The sequence below is a fragment of the Fringilla coelebs genome, assembly GCF_963513975.1.
Source record: "Fringilla coelebs genome assembly, chromosome: 2".
Classification (NCBI taxonomy): domain Eukaryota; kingdom Metazoa; phylum Chordata; class Aves; order Passeriformes; family Fringillidae; genus Fringilla; species Fringilla coelebs.
Window position 1 is genome coordinate 98,418,309 of NC_140029.1, and position 17,002 is coordinate 98,435,310.

General features: G+C 40.0%; 1 protein-coding gene across 8 annotated transcripts in view; it reads right to left on the minus strand.

Annotated features, from left to right (window-relative positions):
* The window catches only part of BBX (BBX high mobility group box domain containing), a 137,794-nt gene that overhangs the window by 81,343 nt on the left and 39,449 nt on the right, over positions 1 to 17,002 (minus strand). The window lies entirely within an intron of this gene.

A 17,002-nucleotide genomic window follows, 5' to 3' on the forward strand; every position in this document is an offset into this window, starting at 1 on the left:
ATGGTCTCACTGAAGAAAGTATAAAATAAGTAATTTGCCAGAAATCAGACTTTCTACTCTGTTGTATTACACATATAGTGAAATTACTAAATTGGAATAGCTGGGATACAGTTTAACACATACAACTTCTGCATTTTGTACCTCTATCAAATTTGTTTATTTTACTGTATACACATATTTACAAGAGCCAGGAGAGGGGAATATTATCCTTGGAGAGAGAGACTCTTCTGAATTATGAATTGCTTTATGACAAAATCATAACAAGATGCATCTCAGAAGACCATTTATGCTGGAGCCTGCAAGAGTTCCGTGTTAAGATGCACTATATGCAAGCTCTGTATCAGATTAGAAAGCAATTACATCAGTCAGTGCGTGCTTGGTAGTTGACATCTTGCTTTCTCTGGACTACCTTTTCACCGGCCATTACAGAGAATTTCCTACCTTTTAGGCTACGGGAGTTATCTTAAATATACAACAACAAGCCCTTATTTACACAGGAACAGTTAACTAAAATTAACTCAGATGTTTTCAGTTCTTATTTCAGGCAGACTTGTTTACTCTCAGATAGCTTAGGCTTGTTTCTCAATACCACAAAGCTCAGAGGATGCCAGGGAAATACAGCTGTACCAAATGTTGGAATTTACATCAATGGCATGTGACTGTCAGTGTGTCACAAAAACCAGGCTGATTTCTGATCAAAGAATCCACAAAGCTGAAGCCTCGTAAGACAAATAATTTAGAGAGTTCACTACTTTGATTTAGGCTAAACAGATTTATGAGCTTAGAAACGGGACTAAGTTACTGTAATTTGAGCAGCTGAGCTGTGTAGCTGACTATACATGTACACTTTGGCCTACAGCAAAATCCAGGTCAAAGCACATTTTTCCCTCATGAAAGTCAAATGATAGGAGATTTGAATGGAGAAAGTTCCAAGAGAGGGGATTTATGGAGTCTACTCACTTCACCTCACCACTGGGACAACAGCACTCCTGACAGAAGCTGCAGATACCCAATCAACAGAACAGCCTTATCCCGTGATCTGCTGCAAGATCCATCCCACAGGAGCACCAGGCTAATGTTCACACTGTAACATCCACCAGGTGACCACATTCTAGAGAGCACTGACCATCAAGAATTCTACACATGTGAAAACTCTGCATGGTGTGTCCCACCACATGCCTGGCCATGTACCTAACACAACAGTCAGCTCTTAATGCATCTCTCATGATGACACAAAGGGGGACACAGCAGCACCTGCTAAGTGACTGCAGTAGGCTGCCCACTGCCATAGGAACAGACAGCTCTCCTACTACAGCTGAAGTCTGAGATACAGGGTGGCAGATCAGCGACACATTACACAGCCCATTTTTACATGACTGAATGCACTGTTAAAAGGCTCAGACACATCATCAGATGGAGGCCAGATACTGGTGATCCATCTCATCCTAACTCAACAAAGTTGTTGCCAGTAGTCAAAAACAAACAAGGATTATCTGGGGTTCTGTGTGTGTCCTGCACACCTCAATTTATGCTTACAGGAGAATGGCACAATACTGGATTGGCTGAGGTTTAATTTAAGACAATATTAAGATACAAGTTATAAGCTTGAGATGGAGGAAAATGTGGAAACAGGCATCTTCCTGAACAGAGAGACACAGTATTAGATGCCATAACTAACCAGCACAATCTTGAATCTTGTTACCTATTTTAAGTCACAGGCCACAACCCCAGCAAGGCCACCTTCTTCAGCTGACTACACTGACTCACAGTACCTAGAGGATCTAGGAACTAGATCTAAGTTATCAATTAACTCCTTGTGTCCCCTGAGCTCTAAAACCATCACCTCTGGCTTGACAGGAGCGAAATATACCCATCTTCTTCCCGCATCAGGAAACTTGGATGAATGGCAACTTCTGCTAAATCCAATGTTAATTAGAGTATCCATCAATTTCTAGCAAAGAGATTATTCCTGGGGAAGACATAGTCTGGAAATGCTGCAAGCCAGAGATGGCTGCTCAAGGCTGGAGCCAAGGGCTCAGAAGCCTCCCAGGACCCAAGCAGGCACCCTCCCCATGGGAAACGGAAGTGCCACGGAGACACAAGTAACTGTGAACTGCATGGCCACTCCCAAGGCTCATCAGGATGCTCCTCACCAGGATGCTTAGCCTGAAAGCAGTGACCAAGCCTGCTAGTGCTTCAATGTAGATCAAGTTTGAGAAATGCCCTCAAATACGTGGGAACAACAAGCAGACCTGCAGGTGTATTATCCCTGTAGCTCACAACAGTCACAGAAGAAGCTCACGTTCATGTACTGGCTCACTAAAGACCAATGGTGCATCAAGCATAATCCCCAGGAAAAAGTTTTTGTCAGGAGAGAATTGGACAACAAAAAAACTTTCTACATTCCACATGAGGCCTTCAAATACTCAAGCAACAAAATCCTTGACCTAAGTATCTCACAGCTTAAAAAGAGTATGTAACACAGAAGCCAACCTCCAAGTGGAAAATGTTCTCAAAGAAGCCAGAGATCTGAGAACTATCCTGACTCAGCACAGTATGTTTTATGATATTGGGTATAGCCCAGAATGGCACAAACCAGAAAATGCAGTTCCCCCCAAACTCTTAGGGGCTTATCCACACAGACTGTCTGAAAATCAAAGAGAGAGTATATAACTAAGGAAAGTGAAATGGTCTTCACCATCACCCCCCTCCCCCTCAATGGATCCCAAACCTTGCCTGGTAACTCCTAAAATACTTTAAATCTAAGAGGGTGAGGGATAAAAAAGAAAAAAAAAATGCAAAAAAGGGGAAGTAACAGAGGCATAGCAACACATCTGAATACCTGCTGACTTGCTCATGGATCTACCAGAATTAGGACAGATTGTTGCTACCTGCTTTACACTACACCAAGAAAGAGAGTGAAAAAGGACTGAGACGAAAGCGGGTTTATCCTGAGTTTCAAAATAAAATCTTCCTCCTTTCTCCACAGCTTCTCCCCTCAGGGAGAACACCATCAGTAGTAAAAAAGCTGCTCAGATACCTAATTAATAATGAATTTCAAAAGAAAAACCTTGAGTTCCATAGGTTAACTCTCTCATGAAACAGAATTTCTCTTTAAGACAAAGCTTGGCATAAGGCATACTAATTCCTAATATTATCCATATAACCAGAACTTAGTTTTGCTTGCAGGTTGATATAGCTCAGACATGTACACAAACACAGCTGTGAAATGGAAGCTGAAAAACCACTCATATTTCCCTATGTGTATTCCTGGGCTCTTTCAGACTATTCTGAACTCCTGGGCCCAGCCTCTTCGCACTGCCAAATTTCCCCAAGCCAGCCTATGAAGCTGCTCCCAGAGATGCAGGACTCTTGTAGCTGACACTGCACAAGTCTGCCTGCACACTGGGCATAACAGAGCCACAGGATTGAGCCATTCCCTTAGGTGTTGGACTTAACGATCCTCGTGGATCCCTCCCAGCCCAGAACACTAAGGGCAAAGTTTGACAGAACCGCGAAGATACAAAGAGAAAAACATTGTAAAGGGCTCAGATTTTACTTCCATAAGCTCAGCACCTGAAAGGGGAAATTCTCCAGCCTAATATTTAATATGCAAGACAAAAAAATATATATAGTAAAAACCTTCACATATATGTTATCTTTTATATATATACACAAACTTATAACCTGAACAAACAAGAGACCACAAAAGGAGGAAATGTAAGCTTTCTGTGAAATCTTTCATAATCCTACTTTATACTTCACAATATGCATTTTCTTGTTTAATTTTTCTTCTTATTTGCAACAGCAACCTACATGTTATTAAAATACACACACACACACACACACACATATATATATATAAATAAATACACTGATGTCTTAAATTCTGCAAACAGCAGTAATGAGAAGCATTTTTACTCCAGCATGGACACATATAAACCCTTTTATTATTCTGAACCGTTTCAAAATCTCACCTGGATTTATTTAACTACATAAAGTCAGTGTAATGTTCCAAAATAAAAATTCTGCACTGACAACCTGTTATTTACTAATAAACAGAGAAAGTGTATATACAAAAAATTGCATTAGGAAAAAATAACCTTTCCCTCAATAGGCACTCCTAGAAGTAGTGATGCAAACCTGACATTTTCTGACTCAGCAGACAGGCTCCCTGTCAGTGCTGTGTTTAACAACAAAAAGAGTCCTGTTAGCCCCCAGTGCTATTCCCGGGGCCGAGCCAGCAGAACAACAAGTGGATAAACAGACCTCAGCCCCAGCTCTGCGTCACCAAAGCTGCCCACCAGGTTTTGTCTGCAAGACCAGTTTCTGTGCATGTGACCCATTTCCCTTTCTCCCACACTGAGCTCAACAGGATAGCAGAGCTGCCAGACAAGGCAGAATCAGGCCTAAAATTAACTTTATCAATCACAGTAAAACCGTAGGAAGAATCCAATTAACTCTGCTCCCCCAAGCTGAATTGTGCAGGACAAACAATGCACATTCCTATCATTCTTCCAGCTTTTGCATTCAGCAGATTTGTCACAGAAACCCTATCACCAGCCCGCAGCCAAACCTGTTGTTTTTTTTTTTTTAACCTCATTTTTGCCAGGAATTCCGCAACATTCTCTTCCACCTCCCACCAATGTGCTTCTGTAGTTACTCCACACAACAGCCACCTTCAAGCCACATTTCTAGTATTGCAGAAGCATTTTGGTGGAAAGGACAGACAGGTGTCCAAAACCACTGCAGCATTCCTCTGTCTGGAACTTTAACCACAGCATTTAATAGCCTAAAGTTACTGTGATTCCAGGTAGTTATTGCTTGGGAGTACAATATATTTTCAAGGTCTGCCACGTTCAGCTCAATGGGATCCTTATCTTGATCCGATTTTCTTTTAATGTCAAAAATAAATTGGAAATGAATACACTCTCACAACAGAAAGAAAGAAATAAAACTATAAATTTTCTCCATTGTTTTGTTTTAAAATTATCTGACAGATTTCAGTATTAAAAAATTAAAGCTCTTTTACAAGAGACTGGGAAACAGTACAGTGAAGAGAAAAATGATGACTATTAATTCTTCTTAATCCTACAGAACATTATTAAATACTGAATGATGATGCATGAGGGGAAGAATGAAAGAAACACAAAAAAAAGTTAAAATCTCTCTGAACAAAATATTGAAGCAAAAAGCAAACAACATCCAGAACACCAAACCAGAGAACCTCCACTCCAAAAACCATAGCACAGCAAAATACTCAACATTAGTTTTTTTTCTAAATTGCCCTGCCAGCTTCTAAAATCAACTAGAATGGCTACCTATATTTTCATTGTGATTAACCAAATCACCTTGTGATTAACCAAATTATAAAAGGTAATCTAAATAATGGGCACCGGATATTAAAAAATATCTATGTCTATAAAATATCTATACCAAGACACCTTCCATTTAGCATTAAGAAATTATTTTACCCCCAAACATGCTGTTCTAGTATCAGTCAACAGCTTTGCAGTCTCTTCTTTACTGGTGTACAAAAATAAAATCTCATAACTGTTTTTCTAAGAAGTTATCTTCAACTTTTACTGGATTGACTTCCAACAGAAGTCCTAAAGTAGAAAAAAAATGTGAAAAACCTACACCCTAGGCAGTTTGAGAATCTGGAAAAGCACAGAAATGTGTACAAATGAAAGGCAGAAAAAATGTTTTAGTAATCAGTGCAGACAAGACTTGTTTTTCAGAAGATCTACATTTATCCACATTGTTGTGTACACTTTAGAAGACTTTGTGCATATCCTCTATCCGGCTTTCCATTAAAACCATCCACACTGAGAGCAGCAGGATTAACCCATACAGAAAGGTTACAATCAATGTAAATGACAAGAAAAGAAAACAATCCTTCTCCAAATGTACCTGGTACATTTGTATCCATATATATTTTCAGTGTATCAGCTCTGGCAAAGTCTACGGTTTTATTGAAAAACACCACCTGAGAGAGATTTCTCTTTCAAACTAATTGGAAGGAGAACTTAGGGACTCTCACAGTAAGGCTGCATTCTTTACAACCACTTCTCCAGTCCAATTTTGTTTCAAAATGGGAAGCACTGCATTTAAATTCAAGAAATTAAAGATATACTAGATATGATTGCAAGTCCACAAAGATGTATTTGAAAGTAGACTTACAAGAGGTGGTTTCAGGTAAAAATAGTCCTAGTTGGTTTTGTTGTTTTATCTCAGGAATACAGCATTAAAACTATACTATGGTACCGAGTTTTACAAATAGATTACATAAGCTTGCTATAAATGTGTAGATTTGTGATGCTTTTGGATACTTGATAATTTTGATCGGAGTGTGCCTTCAGTACATTTATATTCCTATTTTTCCCCTTGAGATTCATGTAAATTGTGCAGAAGAGGTAAAAGCAAGGCAGGCCTCATATAAATTTGAGTGCAACAACAAGGAAGCGTGCTAGGATGGGAGCTTCATCTTCCTGTGGATCAGGTAGCAGTTTGCTGGCAAGAAGACAGGTAGCCCATATGCCTACATAGGACCTCATGGCTTTCCCAAAAGCTATTAACTACCTATGAAGGGTCAGAGTAATGCAGTATACAAGGAGCATTAGGTGTCAGGTAGGGATTACTATTCCCCAGGGCCAAGTCATCAATTTGTTTCTGTACTATACAGCAGAAATCAGCTTTAAATTCACTGCAGAAGTAGCTGTTTATGATGTAAAAAATTCATTGCTTAGGTACTCAAAATTAGTTGCACCGTAACAGTGAGCGGCCAATTACAAACCACTTGAAAACAAATCAAACTTACAAAGGGTGAAAAACAGCCCCATTTTGTGGAGGGACAGAATGTAAGAAAATAGAGTGCAGAAGGCAGTCTCACACCTGAGGAGTTGCAGCTGTACTGATCACCCAAGCTTAGGAACAGGTCTGCCCTTAATAGGCCACAGCTGGGTCCAGTAAGAAGAGTGCTACAAAAGAGTGGGTTAGCTGCTTGAGGAGAGAGATAGAGTTTGTTGGCTGTGCTGTGGAGACGGGGTTTGTTGGTTGTGCTGTGAAGAGAGTTGGAGTTGTTGGCTGGGAAGAAGAAGGAGTCAGTGCTGCGAGGAGCTGCCCATGACAAATCACCAAGAAGTTATGAGAGCTTTGACATATGATGACAACACCGTTTTTTTTTAGAAAAAAAGAAGTGCTGGTGTCTTAGGTGCGTACTTGCTTTGTGCAATCACTCAGAGGTGCAAGTATTTATATTAATAGGTGGTAACTGAAAGTGTCTGTGAGTACTTTCTCCTCACCTCATAAAAGGCATTTACAGATACCACGCAGCTGTTTTTAAACAACATTATTAACAGGAATGCTGACAGAAAAACCAAAGCCACCTGAAATGGCTGAAGCACAACACTGTTTCCCCCTCCATCAATACCACACACAGACCAACTCAACCACTATCATCCATCAGCCCTGCATCAATTCCTCAGTGTGAGTTCCAACACCGTGAGCATCCCAAGTGTATTAAAGAAAACAGGATAATCATGACTGCCTTGGGAGATTGATGCAGCAGCTGGCCGTGGCCCTGACAATGATTTCAGTAATTACTGTTTTTTAAGAGTTTCAGAAAAGTTACTTTTACTCTAAAATAGAGTCAAGCTACTTAGGAATGGATGCTGTTTCCTCAAATCTGTCCTTCAGTACCTGTGAGCATGTAAGAAGGACTGTGATGTCTTCATGGGCTGGCAAATATGCCAGTCGAGCCCCAGAAGATGCCCATCCTTCTGGAGCAGTAGCTGGACAGTAGTCAGACCACCAGGATGGACAGTTGATAGCCAAGGAAACTGAATACCACCTTTCCCAGCAGTGCATTTACACCCTGCCTCCCCACTTGCTGTTGTCACCAACTCATGAGCATTAACGTTTGGGCTCCATTTCAAATACAGAAGTCAGCCCTGAGGTCAACAGAAGGGAGCTCTGGTGGAGAAGCTATGCCTACACGTAAATATTCTCAAGATCAAGAATTAAGAGCTGTGGCCTTTGACCTCCCACTTGCTGCAGCACTCCTGCAGACCTTGTGAAATTTTCATGACATGGGCTGCACACAGAAGTCCCTTATCATAGAAGCTGGCTTTTTTTTTTAGAATCTGACTTCCAGCAAAAGATGCAAGCCAAAAATAGCAAGTATTATTAGTAGCAATATTATAAAAAGGATAAAGACCATGGGATGAAGAGCAGATTAATTTTGTCTTGAAAAAAAAAAATCTGGAAAGCAAACGTTTTTTTTCCCTGACACAGCCTCTGATTAAGGGCAGAAAGTAAGGGAAAACTGTCTGTAAAAATCCTGATTTCTTAGAGGCTGCTCCAGAGGAGTAGAGTCAGAGGAGAGCACAGCACACTCTTAAATATCACATCTTGGTGCGCAGCCAGAACATAGATATGCAGAAGCCAAAACATAGCATGCTAGGAGTTGCCTAAAGGCAGCTCAAACAGGGACAAGTTTCAAAGTGGTTCCAAAACTCCATCAGGAGAAACTACCTTTGTTCTATGGGGCCAATCACAGGTAGCAAACCACACAGCTGGGCAAGCTGTTATCACTGCCGCCCAAATGGAAATTGATTAACTTTTCTTCAGAGGTGCTCGCTGAAGAATACAACAGGCAGGGCTGTGAAGGTTCTTTAGTGATTTTTGTAGTGAAAAATGGTATTTCTGTCCTAACATGAGGCGGTAATACCCAAATCCCTTTCCTAAAACACATGTGTTCCAAGCACATTGCACGTCAATGTGCTTGTATCATCTCATAATTAACTGTAATTAATATACAATCATTTCCAGACTTAAATGTAGTTAACCATTAACTTGTATTTGTAGACTGTATTTGCTGAACAGCATGGTATTTTCCTTCATTCCTCAATGCCATGTAATCATGGAGTTACAGACCTTACCAGAATGCTCAACTAAAACAGCTTTTGTGGGGGTGGGAAAAAAACCCACAAATATCTTGTTATTATTTAAACTTTTTAAAATAATTACAGTTTTAAATAAAATTTTACCAGGAATTGAAATAATTGAATGCGAGACTACTTATTTACTCCAAACCCCAGTTTCAGTCCTGTGCCTACACCTGCACAGGAAAAAGTGACATCAAGACAACTCTTCAAGTTTCCACCTGGATTGCCTTACTATGCCTGATCTGTGTATGTACATGTCTATTAGACAAAATAAGAGCATACTTTGACTCCAACTTAGCATAAATGCAATTAAGATGGTTCTTACTTAATAAAAATGTATTGTTACTACATTTTAAAGCTTTTGCAGTAATATTCAGTTGTGAAAAAATAAAAATGCAACAGCAATACAATGTAAAGAACACTATTCAGTATTTTTTTTACCGATTCTAGCAGAGCAGATAGTCAACAGCAGAACATCAAGGACGACTGGAAAACCGTTGTACACACAAAATTATACACATTCAATTTTTGGCTGTTTGGGGGAATTTTTTGGGGTGGAAAGGTTGGTTTTGTGGTGCTAGGCTTTTTTTAGGTTTAGGTTAGGGTTTATTAAAAAAATTGTAATTAATAGCACCTAACAGGTTTCTGAAATCACATCTATAGATGTTGCTCTGTGGTCTATCCCAAGCTGAAGTGCTACCGATCTCTATCAAATTACAGTAAGTGCTTGATGCAGAAATATACCACAAGATAAACAGAGATAGCCCATCAATCACCTGGATGGGAGAGCTATTATAAAAAAATAAATTTCCAGCACAGTATTAGAAGTCTGGTTTGCTGCTTCTTTACAACTAAGAGGGGAAAAACAGTAACACTTCCAAAATCCAGAATAAGTTTCAACTAGTTACCATCATCATCCCACTTTCATATGGGATCTGCCCATCTCAGGCTGTAAAAGCTCTGCCACAGGTAGTCCGTCTCTTTGGAGACTTGATCTACAACTTTCGTCTGTGCTAGAAGGGCTTGGCCAGTGTGAGGTGTTACTTTTATGTCTCTAGTACCACCTCATGTAGAGTTTCTGCCACAACTCAGGTAGGGAACCAAGCTTATTAAATAAACAGATTCTTTATCCCCCCCTTAATTCACATGCAAAAAAATGTGTGTCATCTTATCCAGCATGATACATTGGCACAAGCTATAAACATATTGTTTAGTTGCACATTACCTGGAAATACAAGGCTGGAAAAGAGACAGAATATGACTGACTTCTCAGGAGTTTAAATAAGCCAGTGAAATTAGCACTGGTATCATCCTAAAATGAGGTATTAGTACTAACAGCTACAATTTATGCATTTCAGCAGCCTTTTCCATAGATCTCCCATTGTGAGAGCTAGGAAGGGTAAAGAAGATGGCAGGAGTTTGGTCACCATGGCTGGGGAGAACACTTGTGCACTGTCGGGTGCCCTACGCAGTTGGTACACAATGCACTGGAACAGGCTTTGACGCCAAATCCAATTCTCAGCAGTACAAAAAGCATTCTCCTCAAAGCAGCTTTGGGAGGATGAGGAAATCTAATCCTAGAGGGAACCCTGGTGCCCATGTACAATAGAAATCCCACCCACAACAAAACAATTTTCTGGATGCACATCAAAGAATATACCCTCTTCAGACTGAACACTAAATAAACCCAAATCACAACTGATGCCAATACTGGCACTAGGAAATAAAACCTGACTTCTAAAACTGATGCTGGGAAAGACTCCAGGTGACAGAAACTTCATGAGAGCACTAGTGCAAAGTTCCCTGATGGTAATACAGGTATAAACCTTTGCAAAATACAGTGTTAGGCTATGAAGATATCATGAGGTTTTGCAGGACAATTTAAAAGTTTTAGGAGCTCTTGTTTGAAGACACATTCAGTTTACAGTTATGTCATTCAATGCATGAATGAAAAACATTCTGCAAACAGTTCTCAACAGCATTTCAAATTCTCAGTTAAATCTTGCCTCATAATCAAACGCTTGTATTTGAGGTGAAAATACGAATGGGTAAGAAATATCTGAAGCTTTCCTTCTTAACCCTAAATGCAGTAAGTTGCTTAATTAGAACTGCCATACAACTTTACTTCAAACAAAATTCTCTTCTTTCAAAAGTTTCTCAGACGCTGAGAGAATTTGTTTTGAGATTCGGTTTTCTTTTTTTTTCCCCCCTTCCCTAAATAAACACAGTGCAATGCCCATTGTCTGACCATTCTCAGGACTCCTTTCTTGGGGTCTTTCTACAATAAGACATAACATTACAAAGCATGTCTGTTAACCATTCTGAACACTGACTATGCTAAGGGCTGGGACAAAGAAATATGAAAGGGGCTGGCTATTCTATCACCAGATCACAGTCAGTGAACAGGGCAGGCAGGCAAGCACACCAGCAGTGTTCAGGGAAACATCAGTGCCTTGCTCAGCCTTTTCCCTGCTGCTTGACTCAGCTCAGCCACTTCAGAGAGGAAGCTGAACATAAAATATGCCACCATCCCTTGCGCTCCCAACTGCTGCAGCAGCCCAGCTAATTCCTGAAATGCCAGATGTGCTCAGAGCTGATAACCTGTACATCCCAGCACGTCACATGGGGCCTGGAGAATGCGAAGAGGGACAAGGCAGAGGCTGGGGGAGCCAAACACACGCACACACATGAATGCCTCTCACTTTACACAGCTCTAAAATAAAATTAAGCCGCTCATGTCATTTCCACTGCCAGCTTAGCTCGAGCATGGTAAATTCCCAATTCAGCTCATTCACCTCACTTTGATCCATGCTACACATGCTGCCTTCTATTCATATCTACAACCATCACTGACAGCAGCAGAAAAAGCATAAATCCAACAATAAAACACTTTTCAGAGCGAGAATCTAGTGGGAACTACATGATTAGGTATTTCTTCCTTTAATTTTTTCTTTACATTTTATTAGCCTGATCTTAACATGGTGCAGCACAGTTTTATTTCTCTTACAGCACGTAAGAGATCAACGCACTAAACATACCCAAACCAAGTAAGCTTAAATAGATGGCCATTAGCTTTGCTCCTGGCGTTGCCCCTAAATCTTCCTTCTTGGCCTTTCAATTAAACCATGCAAGGCATCTCCTTAGAGCTACAGCTTTTAAGTAAACAGATAAAAACATGGAAATCTCAGAAAGCAAGTTAAACAGAACTCTTAGTGTAACAAAATAATGACACAGCAACAAGACAGATGGAAATGATTTAAGTAAATGCCAAAGCCCAGTTTCTTTTTTCAATATTTCTCCTCTTCAATTCTGTCATCGTTTATTTACAAATGATTAATGTAAATTACAGGTTATGCAGTTTCCCTTTAGACCAGTATAAAATTTACAAAAGCTTTTAAACACAATCTCAAAAACAGGGTTTTGGGGCAGAAAACAAGGTAGGGAGCAAGGGAAGAATGCCTGTGCGTATGTGTCAATGTATGCATATTTGGAAAGCAAGAGACAAGGGATGTTTGCATATATTCATAGAAAGAACTGTATTACATACATATCCCACATGCATAAATAGAAAGTAACTAAACATCTCCTACAACAGCTGCTTTTATATCATGTCTTTGTGAAACATCCGAAGAACTAAACCCCAATATGCCACTGGGTAAACATAACCCTCAAAAGAAACATGGTTTGGGTCAAGAAAATTCTAGTCCTGGTTTGCAAAGACTCAATCCAGAATTGCATTTTTGGAAGCTAATTCAGAAGAAGTTTTGGACTTACCAACAGGTCTTCTGTATTTAAGAGAGAAAAAACTTTAGCTGAAGAAAACTTCCAAACATGACACTCTTACTGTGCATTAAGTTTAAAAACAAAATTAGCTTACCACAAACACTGAAGCACTCAGACTTCACAGCTTCAAAGAATAATATAACACCTTCACAGATCACGCCCTAGATGAGGACCAAGTCTTATTGCTATGAGATTCTTGGCTTAAAAAAAACAGCTTTGAATTTTAAAAAAAATCAGCCATGGGCACTATTGTTTCATTCAGCACATACTTTGCACCAGGAACTGGTCACATTTAATGGCAACTAGTGATTCATTATTACATCTCAGAAATAAAAACAGATTTGAGGAAACACATGGAGCAACATCAGAACCACCTCACCACCTAATTACCTTGAGAAAGGGACTATACACTTACTCCTAGACGTTTATGCAACTAAAGCATTGTCCGTACTCTCTCTAAATGACAGGAAAATTATTTAATCCTGAGCATCATAAGGTGAGTGGACCCTCTACCTATGCAACACAATTTGTAGCGAGTTTGTGGGAATTCTGTCAAGGCCTTAACCTCAGTAGAGTCGGTTTCCTTTTTCCCCATCTAACAGGATTTGTCTTGCCCATCTACAAGATGCAAAGAAGTGGCAAAGATAACATTATGTTGCTGCTGGTTTGGGTAGAGTGTTCAGTGAGCTTTCTTTTTATGAAAGCTTGCAAAGTGAAAGTCAGAGCACCTCACAAACCCAGGTGTCACTTGCAGTCTAGTCAACAAGTAATACAACTTGTAAAATTAGCTTCTTCACATGTTTACTGCCACAGTGAATCCAGCCTGACCTTATGGAGGTTAGGACCCTTGTTTTGAAAATGCAAACTTATTAACAAACATCCCAAATTAGTGATCTGTAGGGTTTTATCTGTAGAAGTACTTCACCTCAAACTAAAAACCACATTAACACTTCCATCAGTTGGGAGATACATAACCCGTTAATTTTGATGCACCTCTCTGAGACGGGCCCCCACTTCCTGCACCAGCTCTTCAGACTTCTTTTCAGCTCTGAATTTATCCACCAGCAGGCTGAAGGAGTCATCTAGTGGCCGCAAACAATTCCTGCAGCCTCGCCAGCTTCTGCAGTCCAGCTGCTGGGGCAAGACAAGGGTTTTTACTGCTTAAAGCACACAAGCACGGACAAGAGTACACTGCAGGTCCAGTATCTGAACCATGGCACGGTCCTTGCAGCCTTGCTCATGATGTTCCCTGTTGATGCTCCTTCCTGTGTGCTAGATACCAGTTTCTCACCTCCAACCCATGTCAAGGCCAAAACCAAGTTCTCCCCTTATGCTTGGGAGGAGACATGACTGTGTTATTTCTAACCCTTGTGCAGCCGCCTGCTCCTCTTCAGGGGTGGGCAAACCTTTTCTGAGTAAAGCTGCTACCCCTGGGAAGCACCAGTTCAGGTGACATGGATTAAAGTGCTAAGCAGCAGCAGCAGGGCAAGCCAAAGGATCTTCATTGGCCCACATCCCTCCTCTGCCACAAACCCACTGTGTAGGCTTGGACAAAGCACATGGGTACTTAGGTAAGGTCTCTCAGCCATAGAGAAACAGCTACCTAGTAACAAAGAAAGCTACCTAGCAAAAGAAAGAACCTTAATAGATTAAAAAGGTATCTGAAGAATGAGTTAAAATAATGCTTTGATAAACAGTATTAACATCTATAAAAATCTTGCTAAGCTTCATAAATATTTGTAATGTGCTATCAGTTCTCTGTACAACCCCTCCAGCCAGGTACGCTAGAGAAATTTAAGAGCAGAATTTTTTATGAAAACATCAAATATTCATTCTTCAAATGAATGGCAATTTCAACTAGGTAAGAAAGTGAAAAACTAGCACTGATTTTTCATAACAACACCTTCATTTCAAAACAAACTCAGATCCGTTTTTTTACTCTGTGTTAATCTGTGCTACCTGCTGAATGACTGAATTGCAGACACCTAAACACACCTTAAGCAGGATTGTCTTATGATTTTTGTTGTTCCTGGAAATCTTTTTTGCTGCCACACTAATGCCAGACTCTAGAAGAACATGTTGCTACTCTTCCTTCACAGACTAGGAGTTGCTCTTTGCATATTTTCTCTTGGGATGTTTGCACTGTTGATCAGAGGTGAATCTAATACAGTGAGCATCAAGTGCTAGTCATCACACACAACTTTCACGCCATTTTATAATATGCCCCCTTACACCCTGCCATGCAGTTTAACAATCTATAACTTAATCCCAGCAGCAGCAGCAGCTTCTCCTCCCCACCCTCAAAATAAGGAACCATAGGCTCTTCAAACCTTTCAATGAAAACTCAAATTATTTTCATTTCAGGGGAGCCAAAAGGCTTCCTTAAATTCATACTTTACCTTCCTGTGATTTAGAGCTTCCACCTGCCTCAATCACCTCAGTCACAAAGGTGTCACCTAGCTTTTTCCATCAATCCTCTGCATCATTCAGGCACAACAAGTGAAAAATGCTATAAAATGCAAATTATCATTCTGGTATGCTTAAAGAACCCCAGCCTATTTTAATCTGCAGTTGAAGGTGGAAAACAGTGGTAACACTATACAAAGATGTGAAAGAAAAAAAAATTATCCTTGCAAGCCCTAATGTCAGAATTAACGAGAAAAGTTTCCTTCAAAATGGTGAGGGCATGAGCAGCAGCTAAGTGATGTTTAAAGCTCTGATCCCAGCAGGCAAAACCTTCACCTTGCTTTTACATGTCTAATAAGTGTTGGTCAGATCTGCCCTATGGGGAGGACCTGCAGAAAGACAGACTCTAAATCATATTTATTTCTCCAAGATGGGGGATATCTTATCCTTTTAGTTCAGTAAATCACCAAGAGCTATCTCTTGCTACTCACTACTCAGCAGTCCAGTCACAGAGAGTGGACTTTTCTCTCTGAAAGTGAGAAAACAGTTCTGCAGCACTCAAGAGGTTTGTACAGGCACTACCAGATTTACTTCTCTAGTTAAACAGACCTAATTTGCATTATCAACAAAAATAATATCAACATTTTTTAGCCTTAACTAGCCAGAATCATATGACAGGTAAGGCCACTTTTAAGACTTCATGTGGATTTTTACTTGGACACAAATTTATTTAACCTCAAGTTTATTTATCTATGTAAAAATAAGATACTCTTTGGTAACAACAATGAAAGTGTCGGTTTACTACTAATCTAACACAGCATGCTAAAAAATATCACTGATGAAATCAGCAGCAGACAGTACCAAACGTCTACTCATGTCTACTGTGTTAGGCCAAGTCTCACTGCCTTGTCTCATGTTTTCAGTAAACTGCAAGAGTGAATGGGGATCAGGAATAGCCACCAAAGCTCATTTTGTCCTGTTACCACAGCAAAGATGCACATACTTTTAATATTATATACATATTCATACCTAAGTGTTTACAAGTGCAGGTATGTGTATACACTTTTTTGCAGGTACATGCAGGATAAAAGTGAACACCACACAGTAGGCCTGTTTTGCAAAGGCAATGTGCAGAAAACAAAATTGGTGGCAGACTTGGAAACACAAGAAATTGCAAAATACCACAGCCACCCTCTGTGCATTAACATTAAAATGGTAAGCTTCTTCTGAACCTTGTACTACTTTGTAATATGCAGATCAGCCAAAGCATGGTACTTTGTACAAAACATCCACTTTGTTAGTGCTGCAAATACATATTTTCGCATACTTCCTTTTGATAAATGGTTTATGATACTGACCAGGCTTCTGCCACCCCAAAAGACAGCCATAACATGCCTTTTCTAGAGGTCTTACCACACACAGACTACCTGGGAACTTTGGTTAGCTGGGTAGCTGCCTGCCCCCTTGCTCCCCACCAGGTGTGACAAAGGGATCATATTATGCTCCTTAAACATCTTCAAGAGATGGCACAGTGTTCAAGAATTAATTTTTTTCTAGGTATAAATCAAGGAGGCTGACTACTTTAAAACAAACACATTACTGACTGAAGCCTAAGCATCTCTACAGCCTCTATTTGCACCTTAATTACTCAGCAAAAATATGCTAAAGAATTATCAGTCAACTGAAGATATCGTTCTCTAAGGACCTGCCGGACAAGCTGAAATACCTCTTAGAACTGCCAGGAATGAAGGATTTATCTGCTTTTATGTGCATTTGTCAACCCATACTGCCAAAAATGTAGTCACAAGAAACAGTGTAAATTGATGATAATATTTAGAGTATATTCACTTCTTATGAAAGCTCAC